A 13709-nucleotide genomic window follows, 5' to 3' on the forward strand; every position below is an offset into this window, starting at 1 on the left:
GTCATTTTTCATCCAAAACCATTCTGATGGAAAATTCCTGACAGCTGTAAAATATAAAACCATATTAAAATAACCTTTTTTTAGGTTGCAAAGCTAAGCCCCGGAAGTTTAAGAAATGAGGCATGGTTCCTGTAGAAAAAAACACAAAAACTGTTTGTGATCGTGTAAATTATAGGTTGTTTCATAATGCTTAGGGGAAAAAAACAGGCCCAATTAAGGTAGCTCAAGCAACTGTAAATCTGGCATTTCCTAACTTCTGAGTCCTTGACTTTGCAGCTATTCTATATTGGTTGTTATACCACACTTATATCTGAAAACTTTCCAGTTGATCATTAAGCAATGTGACTAATATCTGCCATGTGCTTATTCTATCATCATTTCCCCAGGAATAGATTTGTGTGCAGTGGAGTTTTGTTTTGGATTTTGGAAAATATGTATAAAAACACCTGATGCTGCAAAGATATGTTAGATAAAGAAAGGTCAAAGTATGAAGTATAAGGAGGAGTGTGATAAATTGTTCTCCTTAACCATTGAGGACAGAACAAAAAATAATGTGCTTAAATTGCAGCAAGGGAGATTTAAGTTAGACATCAGGAAAAACTTCCTAACTATCAGGGTCATTAAAATGGAACAAATAACCTAGGGAGATAGTGAAATCTCCATCACTGGAAGTTTTTAAGAACATGTTAGATGAACATCTGTCAGGGATAGTCAAGCTAATATTTAGTCCTGCCTCAGTACAGAGAATTAGACGAGATGACCTATCGAGGTCCCTTCCAGTCTTACACTTAGAGTAGAATGTGGTAAGTAGAGGTGTGCAGAAACTGGATTCTGTGTTTCATGGGAAATTCCATGATTTTGAAAAAAAAATCTGTTCCAAAATGGGGAGAAAAGTCCCCAAAAAGTTCAAAATTTGCCCTGAAACAAAATAATACTAATAAAATAATTTTGTGTTGATGGAAACATTTTGTTTCAATAATAATGAAATGTTTAGTTCTAATTCTGACATTTAATTTTTTTATTAATTTAAAATAAAACAAAAGTTGTTTTAATATTAAAAATAGAAACATTCTTATCCAAAAAATGTCAAAACAGTATGTTTCAACCTTATCGAAATACTTTGTTTCAGTTTTTTCCCAAAATGTGATTTCTTCAGAATTGACATGTTTCTGTAAAATAGTTTGCATCTAATGAACTGGCATTTTCAGATGGAAAAAATGTCATGGCAGAAACTTTCTGACCAACTCTAGTGGTGATTGTTGTAAGATGTTCCTGGCAGAGTTCATTCCACAGTGATGGTCCAATCCCTGAGACAGCTCTGTCTGCAAATTAATTATATTCTTTCAACACAGGTGTGTGTGTGTGTGTGTGTATTTTTCTACAGTGTTTTAAAAAGAAATTCTATTATGTGCATCTGTAACAACCTCTCACAATCACCATCAGGGATCATTAGTGTACATTGAACCCTTAACCTGTAGCACAGAATGCTACTATTTGAACTAAAGGACTAACCACATTAGCCAGCAGTGGGAGAAAATTCTTATCTTAGAGGGGGATGGACCAGTAGCTTCAGGTCCTGGTCTGGGGGACTGAGGAAGCCCAGCATAGTCCTTCCCTCCCACTCTCTTTCCCCTGGGAGTTGTGGGAGTTGCTGCCTCTTGTGGTAATCCAACAGGAGAGCTACAGCCACTAGGTCCATGTCACAAGTCTCGGTGGCCTGTATCTCTGTCTAGGTCTTTTTCTCTCCTACAGCTGTGTTGGAAGTTCCCAAATATTTCTAGTACCATGTGCAATTGTTACTGCTGCTGCTATGATGGCAATGGCAGTCAGGCACTTCGAAATTTTCCCAGCTTCCCAAATTTTCCTGAGGAAGACGAGTGAGAGAATGGATATGGTTATTTTTACCAGTTCATATGTCTGCAGCAGCTGAGCAGAATTTTATGGGACAGATAAAAGGCACCTTTGCAGGTCCTGCACACCTCTACTTACCACATTCTGTTCTAAGTGTAGGACTGAAGGCACCTCTAGCAGTCTGCTGGAAACAATGAAGGTGTGACAGATTCTCAGAGAGAATGTCACAAGAATATTTTATAATGGAAAGTGCTAAGCAACCTGCATACAGGGGTAAATGCTGTCTCCCCCTATAATTTATAGATGATCCCTAATCTTGCCAGAATCAGCTGGCTGACATCTTCTAGGCATCACAATACTTCATCTTGAGTGGTCTCTTGCAACATGTGTTAATGCCTTATGCTGAACAATCCATTCCACCTTGTATTCAGGTGTGAGACTCGAGTGTGTTTCCCGTACCTGAAGAAAAGCTCTGTGCAAGCTTGAAAGCTTTTCTCTTTCACCAACAGAAGTTGGTCCAATAAAACGTATTTCTTCACCCACCTTGTGTCTCGAATATCCTGGAACCAACATGGCTCTATCAACACTGCAGATAACAGAGCAGAAGAAGTAGAAAGTGTGACGACACCTGTAGATGGTTTCTTTTCTGCAGAGATTATTCTAAAAGCACAAGACTCTGCTACTCAAGCTAAAGTCCAAGTCCATTAGCTGTGAGGCAACAGCAGATTCATAAAACTTGCTATGTGGCCTTGCCATTAACGTGGCAAAAGAACCCACACTATGTTAGCATGGGTGACAATAATCTTATTAGTGACAGAAATATATGAGATTTAGAGCTTCATATGGCTAATATATAGGCTTGGAAGGATTAATTTTTTTATTAGGAAATATCGATTTCACCGTATACACACAGAACAATGCAAAATATTTCAACTGATAATAGAAAATAACAGATAGACAAAGGAAGAAATTCTCCTTGAGAATGTTAAGAATCAAAATCCAGTGAATTAGACTTGAATTAGGCTTGTTACAAATGTAGTAATGAATGAATAGTAAAAATAGGTATGATTTGTTGATTTAAGGATATTTACTAGGGATGTTTTAACAAGGAATGTTTCATAGGCGCCGACTCCATGTGTGCTCCAAGGCTGGAGCACCCACAGGAAAATATTAGTGGGTGCTCAGCACCCACCGGCAGCCCTGCGGATCAGCGGCTCACCTCCCCCTCCCCATGCCTCCTGCCTGCTGACAGCCCCGCCAATCAGTTCCTCTCCCTCCCTCCCAGCTCCTCTCACCTGCTGTGACTCAGCTGTTCAGCAGTGTGCAGGGAGGGGGAGGAGCTGGGGCAGGAAGAGGTGGGGGAGTGAGTGGAATGGGGTAGGAAGAGGTGGGGTGAGGGTGGAGCAAGAGCGGAAAGGGGGTGGGGGAATGGGGGAAGCAGTAGAGTGGGGGTAGGGCCTGGGATGGAGCAAGGGACGGAAGAGGCAGGGCAGAGGTGGAGACTCGTGGAAAGAGGTGGAATGGGGGTGGGTCCTGGGTCGAGCATCCCCTGGGAAATGAGGAAGTGAGCGCCTGTGGAATGTTGGTAGTTTGTGTTTTAATAGGTAAAAAGCTTTAACATTTTGAATCTCAATGTCTACTGTCATGAAATATTTGTCTGACCCCCCCCCATACATTATTTCCCACAACAGTGAACATTTAAATAGGTAAAAATTAAAAAATATGCTTAAAGCCCATAATTTTGCACATCTGCAAAAGTTTAAATAGATAAACATCTAAAAGAAGCTTAAAAATAAACATCAATATTATCTATCAAAATTATATAAACAATTAATTGAATTCTGCCAAGCCTACTAATAGTTGGGTCCATGGTGTCACACGATTTCTGCCAATGGGTTCACATCGGTGTTAAACAGGATATGGAAAAGCACAGAGACTTGTGGAACACCACAGGTGAGCAGGAGCAACCATCCATCTCTACATTATGGGTACCACCTACCGGGGAAGACTGGGGTTACTCCCTGCTTTTCCTTTAACCCAGGCCATATTTTTAAGGTAAGACAGTAGAATAGGTAAATAAATGACTGTCTCTCTTGACTTACTTCTGATCCTTGAGCAATGGAATCACATTCCAGGGACAGAATACAACTAATCTGTTAGGATTGTCATAAAGAGATGTCTTTATATTCCTTTTAATGTTCAAGGTTTCCCATGTATAAAAAATACACTAATATATTGGCTGCTAAGACTTTGTGTGTCTCCCACACACAATCCTACCTAACCAAACAAAATATTATCTCAAGTCTTGGGAAAAATTCTGTTAATTTCTAACTTCTGACCTTCATAGCTGCACATTCCTCTGGATATAGATCATTTGTGGTCAGGTTTTCATTTTGGATAAGCAATAATCTGTGCAGGCTCCAGTTTGGCTATCAATATATCCATTTATGATTACATACAAGTGAAGCCTTTTATCAGCAATAAGGCCTTTATTGTGCAATGGTTTTCTAACATAAATTGAACTCAGGAGTTCATGACCCCTTTCATCCTAGTTAAATAGCCACTGAATATATCTTTGGATTTTCCACTGCTAAGGGTTAGTAATAGTAATGTGTCTTGACTGTTCCAACTTTTCAACTTATCTTTAAAATAGAATATGGTAGAGTTATTGATTTTTCTAAGACATATTCTACTGCCAGGGCTTGCTTTCTAATTGATTGTTAAACTACAACATGATCAAAATAAAAGGCTTTGTATCAAATCTCTGAATACTAATCTGACATGAACAACTACTAAACCTATTGCATAATCACCACATTTCTTCAGCACCATATTTTTCTAATACGGCTGTTAACTTTGTTCAAATCCATTAACAAAAATAACAGCAAATACTGACTGTTTTATACAGCCGCATCAGAGTTCCTAAAATCAATAGAAAGCTACATTATGTTTGCCTCCATTGCTAATTCCATCCTTCATTACTGAACTTTAAAAGATATAAGTGCCTAAATCCCAGTTTTGGCTGGAGCATGCACACTGTAGTCTCCCTCTAAATGTTCTGATACCTATCTCCTGTCTAACTCCCAGAGCACTCATGAACTGGGAGAATCGGGGGGGAAACATTCAGCAACCTAAATCTCGGGTGGAGCCCGATCCGATTGTTGGTGTCTGAACATGCCTCCCATTCAAATCTAGGAGAAGGAGGCAGTGCCACCATTCAGCTTATGCCTTTCAGCCCAATGGTTAGAGCACTCAACGGGATTTGAGAGATGCAGATTCAATTTCCCCCTCTGAGGAAGGGAGAGAAGAGATTCTCCTACTTTGCAAAAGAGGGCTCTAACCACTGAACTATGGGATATTCTGATGTGGGTCTTTCTCCATCTCTCCTGTTGAATCTGTTTCTCTGTGTATAAAGAATGAAAGAATGATGGGATTATGGGGACTGGACCCAGGATCTTTCACCTCTTGGCTGGGTGGCTAACCACTGGATTATGGAGCCATTTTTACTTGTAGGTACATGCTCTTTCTTTCTCTGGCCCAATGACTATTTAGCCATAGTGGAACAGCCATTGGATAGGGCAGGGAGGGAGAGAGAGGGAGAGAAAGAGAGAGAGAGAGAGACTGTGCAGTCCAATGGTTAGGGCACTCATCTGGAAGATGGGAATCCCTGAGCTCAGTCCCTCTGCTCTAATCATTATTTATTTACAGTGAAACATCTTCAACAAGATGCAGAATATTCCATAGCTCAGTAGTTAGCATACTCTTCTGAGAAGTGGGAGAGTCTTGTTCGAATCCGTTCTCCCCAGCAAGCAGGGGCGGGGGGGGGGACGATTGGATCAGTGTCTCCCAATCCCAGGTGTTGTCCCAACATGAGGTTCCAAGTTATAAAAAATGTTGGCAGCATCACTTTCACCACACTGATTTGTAATGGCACCCAGTCCTACAGGCATGCTAAGAGGCTGACTACAAGACTGGGTCCCATGCACAAGATGGCCGAATGACTGTCTTCCCTTAGTTCAAGAATTGCTCTGGGGCTTAGATGGGAAATAGGCTTCTGGTTGCCTAGGGGGAGGCAGCAGTGCACACGCACAGAGGCAGAAAAATAGGCATTGAGTGAGTTTAGGCACCTACAGGGTTTGCTAGGAGTTTTGTGGATCTCAGGGGAGCCAAATCTGGGATTCGGGCGCTTATATCTTGGGTTTAGATGCCTAAGTAGCTTCATGGAACTCACCCAAACTGCTTAAATTTACCCACATATGTAGTCCCCTTCACCTCAGTTGACCTACTCATGTGAAAAAAGTTAGGTGCTGTGTGTCTGCAGGATCAGAGGTGTCATAATATTTACATTGGTGCTTATGGGACACAGAGTTGCATATAATATAGCATTTTTACAATGGCAGAATTAACTCAGTGATAGAAATTCAATGAGTTGACAAAACACAACATCTTTAACATTCACAATTATTGTGAGAATTCTCTGTTCTTTTTTAGGAGTCCTAAAAAAATAGACAAAATTATTGTTCCGATAATTGTACACTACAGGGTAGATTTTTAAATATATTTTGACACCTAGTGGGATTTTCAAAAGTATCTCGGCACCTAAAACTCATACATTTCAATGAGTGTTAGGAGGCAGGTGATTTTGAAAATCCCACTTTTAAAAGTGCCTAAACACCTTTAAAAAGCTGGCCCAAGTCTGTTTGTTAAGCTTCCACTTGCTGTATGGAAACCTTCAACAAAACTTTGCCATATCCAGAAGTTTTGCCACAATAGTAAAAGTGTGAATGTTTCCTTACTCATATTTATTTCATAAAGCAAATACTGGCTGGCCAACCATAGATCACAGGGAAGAGGCTGGATGGAAACAAGTCAACTTTGATTTGTTTTATATAGAATGGTCTAATATCTGCATTGTGATTATAAGATTGAAGGGCTGTTTAAGGTACAGTCTATTTTTCTCCACATCCATTCAATAATTATCTTTAGAGAAAGTGCTGTGGTGTAGCCATTTAGTTTTCAGTTTTCAGCTTTCCTGCATAGAATACATATTTGTAAAGGTCATTCTGTGTCTGATAAATAAACGTACAGCCTTGAACACCTGAGCAAACATTCAAAGTGGTCCGGGGCTTAATCATCTTAGAAGCAAAATAACACATTTGGCTTTCAAATGAATTGCCTCTCCCCACTGTTGTTCTGAAGCAGAAATCTATATTTAAGTGCACCACATGTGCATTTTAACTGATAGTTCATTACTAAAACTATTTCTGGCTCAATCCTTAAAATCATTTTATAAAGATCTGCTTTTCAATGATGTATTATGCAAAGCAACACGTTTACAGCACATAGTTTTTTATATTAATATATCATGACTATTCAGATACTGAACTCCTTTTCAGGATTAACATTTTATAGAAACTTTATGGGGAAAAAACAAACTGCTTGATTTCAGAGGAAATAGTTTGAAGTATGGAATTGGTATTATTATTATCTGCTTAGATCAGGATGAGCTGCAAATAATGTTAAATGGTTACTGAAAAAAAACAAGTTCTCATCATGATGGAGAGAAAAAAAAAGAACAAAAAACAAAACAAAAAAACCACAAAATCCACATGCATTTAAATGTTTTAAGAATAGATAAATAGAATCATAGAATCATAGAATAACAGAGTTGGAAGGGACCTCTGAAGGCCATCTAGTCCAAGCCCCTGCCCAGAGCAGGACCAATCCCAACTAAATCATCCCAGCCAGGGCTTTGTCAAGCCTGACCTTAAAAACTTCTAAGGAAGGGGATTCCACCACCTCCCTAGGTAATGCATTCCAGTGTTTCACCACACTCCTAGTGAAAAAGTTTTTCCTAATATCCAACCTAAACCTCCCCCACTGCAACTTGAGACCATTACTCCTTGTCCTGTCATCTGCTATCACTGAGAATAGTCTAGATCCACCCTCTTTTGATCCACCTTTCAGGTAGTTAAAAACAGCTATCAAATCCCCCCTCATTCTTCTCTTCCGTAGACTAAACAATCCCAGTTCCCTCAGCCTCTCCTCATAAGTCATGTGTTCCAGTCCCCTAATCATTTTTGTTGCCCTTCGCTGGACTCTCTCCAATTTATCCACATCCTTCTTGTAGTGTGGGGCCCAAAACTGGACACAGTACTCCAGATGAGGCCTCACCAGTGTCAAATAGAGGGGAACGATCACGTTGCTCGATCTGCTGGCAATGCCCCTACTTATACACCCCAAAATGCCATTGGCCTTCTTGGCAACAAGGGCACACTGTTAACTCATATCCAGCTTCTCGTCCACTGTCACCCCTAGGTCCTTCTCTGCTGCTTAGCCATTCGGTCGCTAGTCTGTAGCAGTGCATTGGATTCTTCTGTCCTAAGTGCAGGACTCTGCACTTGTCCTTGTTGAACCTCATCAGATTTCTTTTGGCCCAATCCTCCAATTTGTCTAGGTCTCTCTGTATCCTATCCGTACCCTCCAGCGTATCTACCACTCCTCCCAGTTTAGTGTCATCTGCAAACTTGCTGAGGGTGCAATCCACACCATCCTCCAGATCATTAATGAAGATATTGAACAAAACCGGCCCCAGGACCGACCCTTGGGGCACTCCGCTAGATACCGGCTGCCAACTAGACATGGAGCCATTGATCACTACCCGTTGAGCCCGACAATCTAGCCAACTTTCTACCCACCTTGTAGTACATCCTTCCAGCCCATACTTCTTTAACTTGCTGACAAGAATACTGTGGGAGACCGTGACAAAAGCTTTGCTAAAGTCAAGGAATAACATGTCCACTGCTTTCCCTTCATCCACAGAACCAGTTATCTCATCATAGAAGGCAATTAGATTAGTCAGGCATGACTTTCCCTTGGTGAATCCATGCTGACTTTCCTGATCACTTTCCTCTCCTCTAAGTGCTTCAGAATTGATTCCTTGAGGACATGCTCCATGATTTTTCCGGGGACTGAGGTAAGACTGACTGGCCTGTAGTTCCCAGAAACATCCTTCTTCCCTTTTTTAAAGATGGGCACTACATTAGCCTTTTTCCAATCTTCCGGGACTTCCCCCGATCGCCATGAGTTTTCAAAGATAATGGCCAATGGCTCTGCAATCACAGCCGCCAATTCCTTTAGCACTCTCGGATGCAACACATCCGGCCCCATGGACTTGTGCACGTCCAGTTTTTCTAAATAGTCCCGAACCACTTCTTCCTTCACAGAGGGCTGGCCACCTCCTCCCCATGCTGTGCTGCCCAGTACAGTAGTCTGGGAGCTGACCTTGTTCATGAAGAAGGTTCATGAAGGAATTGGCGGCTGTGATTGCAGAGCCACTGGCCATTATCTTTGAAAACTCGTGGCGAACCGGGGAAGTCCCGGATGACTGGAAAAAGGCTAATGTAGTGCCAATCTTTAAAAAAGGGAAGAAGGAAGATCCTGGGAACTACAGGCCAGTCAGCCTCACCTCAGTCCCTGGAAAAATCATGGAGCAGGTCCTCAAAGAATCAATCCTGAAGCACTTGCATGAGAGGAAAGTGATCAGGAACAGCCAGCATGGATTCACCAAGGGAAGGTCATGCCTGACTAATCTAATCGCCTTTTATGATGAGATTACTGGTTCTGTGGATGAAGGGAAAGCAGTGGATGTATTGTTTCTTGACTTTAGCAAAGCTTTTGACACGGTCTCCCATAGTATTCTTGTCAGCAAGTTAAGGAAGTATGGGCTGGATGAATGCACCATAAGGTGGGTAGAAAGCTGGCTAAATTGTCGGGCTCAACGGGTAGTGATCAATGGCTCCATGTCTAGTTGGCAGCCGGTATCAAGTGGAGTGCCCCAAGGGTCGGTCCTGGGGCCGGTTTTATTCAATATCTTCATAAATGATCTGGAGGATGGTGTGGATTGCACTCTCAGCAAATTTGCGGATGATACTAAACTGGGAGGAGTGGTAGATACGCTGGAGGGGAGGGATAGGATACAGAAGGACCTAGACCAATTGGAAGATTGGGCCAAAAGGAATCTGATGAGGTTCAATAAGGATAAGTGCAGGGTCCTGCACTTAGGACGGAAGAACCCAATGCACAGCTACAGACTAGGGACCGAATGGCTAGGCAGCAGTTCTGCAGAAAAGGACCTAGGGGTGACAGTGGACGAGAAGCTGGATATGAGTCAGCAGTGTGCCCTTGTTGCCAAGAAGGCCAATGGCATTTTGGGATGTATAAGTAGGGGCATAGCGAGCAGATCGAGGGACGTGATCGTTCCCCTCTATTCGACATTGGTGAGGCCTCATCTGGAGTACTGTGTCCAGTTTTGGGCCCCACACTTCAAGAAGGATGTGGATAAATTGGAGAGAGTCCAGCGAAGGGCAACAAAAATGATTAGGGGACTGGAACACATGAGTTATGAGGAGAGGCTGAGGGAGCTGGGATTGTTTAGCCTGCAGAAGAGAAGAATGAGGGGGGATTTGATAGCTGCTTTCAACTACCTGAAAGGGGGTTCCAAAGAGGATGGCTCTAGACTGTTCTCAATGGTAGCAGATGACAGAACGAGGAGTAATGGTCTCAAGTTGCAGTGGGGGAGGTTTAGGTTGGATATTAGGAAAAACTTTTTCACTAAGAGGGTGGTGAAACACTGGAATGCGTTACCTAGGGAGGTGGTAGAATCTCCTTCCTTAGAGGTTTTTAAGGTCAGGCTTGACAAAGCCCTGGCTGGGATGATTTAACTGGGAATTGGTCCTGCTTTGAGCAGGGGGTTGGACTAGATGACCTTCTGGGGTCCCTTCCAACCCTGAGATTCTATGATTCTATGATTCTAAGACAGAGGCAAAAAAAGCATTGAGTACATTAGCTTTTTCCACATCCTCTGTCACTAGGTTGCCTCCCTCATTTAGTAAGGGGCCCACACTTTCCTTGGCTTTCTTCTTATTGCCAACATACCTGAAGAAACCCTTCTTGTTACTCTTAACATCCCTCGCTAGCTGAAACTCCAGGTGTGATTTAGCCTTCCTGATTCCATTCCTACATGCCCGAGCAATATTTATATACTCATCCCTGGACATTTGTCCAATCTTCCACTTCTTTTAAGCCTCTTTTTTGTGTTTAAGATCAGCAAGGATTTCACTGTTAAGCCAAGCTGGTCGCCTGCCATATTTACTATTCTTTCTACACATCGGGATGGTTTGTCCCTGTAACCTCAATAAGGATTCTTTAAAATACAGCCTGCTCTCCTGGACTCCTTTCCCCCTCATGTTATTCTCCCAGAGGATCTTGCCCATCAGTTCCCTGAGGGAGTCAAAGTCTGCTTTTCTGAAGTCCAGGGTCTGTATTCTGCTGCTTTCCTTTCTTCTCTGTGTCAGGATCCTGAACTCGACCATCTCATGGTCACTGCCTCCCAGGTTCCCATCCACTTGTGCTTCCCCTACTAATTCTTCCCAGTTTGTGAGCAGCAGGTCAAGAAGAGCTCCGCCCCTAGTTGGTTCCTCCAGCACTTGCACCAGGAAATTGTCCCCTACAGTTTCCAAAAACTTCCTGGATTGTCTGTACACCGCTGTATTCTTCTCCCAGCAGATATCAGGATGATTGACGTCATCCATGAGAACCAGGGTGTGCAATCTAGTAACTTCTACAACTTGCCAGAAGAAAGCCTCGTCAACCTCATCCCCCTGGTCCGGTGGTCTATAGCAGACTCCCACCACGACATCACCCTTGTTGCTCAGGCTTCTAAACTTAATCCAGAGACTCTCAGGTTTTTCTGCAGTTTCATACTTGAGCTCTGAGCAGTCATACTGCTCCCTTACATACAGTGCAACTCCCCCACCTTTTCTGGCCTCTCTGTCCTTCCTGAACAGTTTATACCCATCCATGACAGTACTCCAGTCATGCGAGTTATCCCACCAAGTCTCCATTATTTCAATCACATCATAATTCTTTGACTTTGCCAGGACCTCCAGTTCTCCCTGCTTGTTTCCCAGGTTTTGTGCATTTGTATATAGGCATTTAAGATAACCCGCTGATCGCCCCTTGTTCTCAGTATGAGGCAGGAGCCCTCCCCTCTCACACGCTCCTGCTTGTGCTTCCTCCCGGGAACCCGCTTCCCCACTTACCTCAGGGCTTTGGTCTCCTTCCCCCTGGTGAACCTATTTTAAAGCCCTCCTCACTTTGACTGTCTCTCTGTATTTCTTTCTTTATGGTCTTGAGGGAGGATTTGAGAGGGCAGTGGTTTTGTGGATCAGCTCATGTCTAGGGGGAAGCACAAAAGAAAGGGTAGAGAAGGCCAGACTGTGGGAGAAACAGACAAATGAGGCATCATTAAAGGCATATAAGGGATGGAATGGACAATGCAATAAAAGCAGATAAAGAAGGTCAGAGTTAAGCATATCTTTCTAAAAGGTATGCTATAATCTAGCTTCTGGGAGGAATTCTGTAGCCTGTCCATGCAAGACTTGGGGTAGACGGTCACATTAGTCTCTCCTGGCCTTGCAATCTGTGTCTATTAATTCCTCATGGTCATCCTCTTCCTTCACGGTGTATGGAGAGAACAGGATTGCTTGCATTGCCCTCAACATGCTCATAACACTTACAGCTCTGTATTAAGACAATTACTATAACCAAATCTTGTGTTTCAGGGCTTCAGTTAGTTGCCTCTAGGGATCAGGAAGGAACTCTCCCCCCATCCATTCCCCCCATGCATGTTCAATAAGATATATTCTGGGGGTGCGGAAGGGGAGGAGAAGATTCACCTTCCCCTAAAGCATCAGAGAATGGGTATCACAGCTGGAGATGTGACACAATATGGTGTGGACAAGTGCTCTGAGGTGTCACAGAGAATCCTCTTTCTTATATGCCTGGCTGGTGTGTCCTGCTCACTTGCTCAGGGTCAAACTAATTGCCAGATTTAAGTTTGGGAAAGAATTCTCCACCAGGTCAGATTGGCAGGGATTTTAGCATTTTTTTCACCTTCCTCTCCAGCATGATGTGTGAATCATCTGCTGGAATCATGTGGATATATCTCACCTAATCAATTCCCTGCCACTGCAGGAGGCATTGGTGAAACATTTTGGTCTAACTGAAATCCTTAGGCTCAACACAGGAATATGTGTGTGACATGTAGAAATATACAGGAGGCCAAACTAGATGATTTATGGTCCCTTCAGGCCTTAAAATCTGTGAAATCTATTACATGAAATCAAGGCCCTGATGGCAAGATAAAGAAGCTTGACTACGGTATGGAAGAGAATGAGGAGACACTGCAGATGGCAGCTGATGAGTGACATGGGATTTAGGAAGATTGGAGACGAGTGAGATGAGACTACATTAGGAGATCAGCAGGAGGACAGTCTAGATTATCATGATAATCCCTTCTGGTCTTAAAGTCTATGAGTCTATGAAATGTTTTGTTTGACCCCAAATGATTTTTTCCCTGATTTTTCAGTTCACCAAGAATTTCAAAAAAAATGTTTAAAAAATATTTTGTTTTTTTTGAAAAACCACCGAACTGCAAATTTGATTATTCACACAGCTCTACTGCTGAGATATTAGAAGAAACCAGTCTCAGGCCCAAGAGACCACAGGGAAGCACTGCAATGGTAGTTTAGCCCCAGATCCTTGCACCCTTCCTATGCTTTCACACACGAGGGTCAGACATAATCTGCTTCATATTAAGCAGTCATAATTTAAAAAAAAATCCCACAATAATATTAGTGCTGCCAGCCCCAAATGTATCAATTGCCTGTTGATTACTTCAATAACCTTTGCTCAACACAGACATAAAAGCTTTATGGAAGTAATTGTGACTAATCTGATTAATAAAATGAATCCGTATAGCTGTTCTTGTCTTTTTTTTTTTGTCTGAACTGAAT

This window comes from Lepidochelys kempii, chromosome 1 (genome assembly GCF_965140285.1).
Source record: "Lepidochelys kempii isolate rLepKem1 chromosome 1, rLepKem1.hap1, whole genome shotgun sequence".
Taxonomy (NCBI): domain Eukaryota; kingdom Metazoa; phylum Chordata; order Testudines; family Cheloniidae; genus Lepidochelys; species Lepidochelys kempii.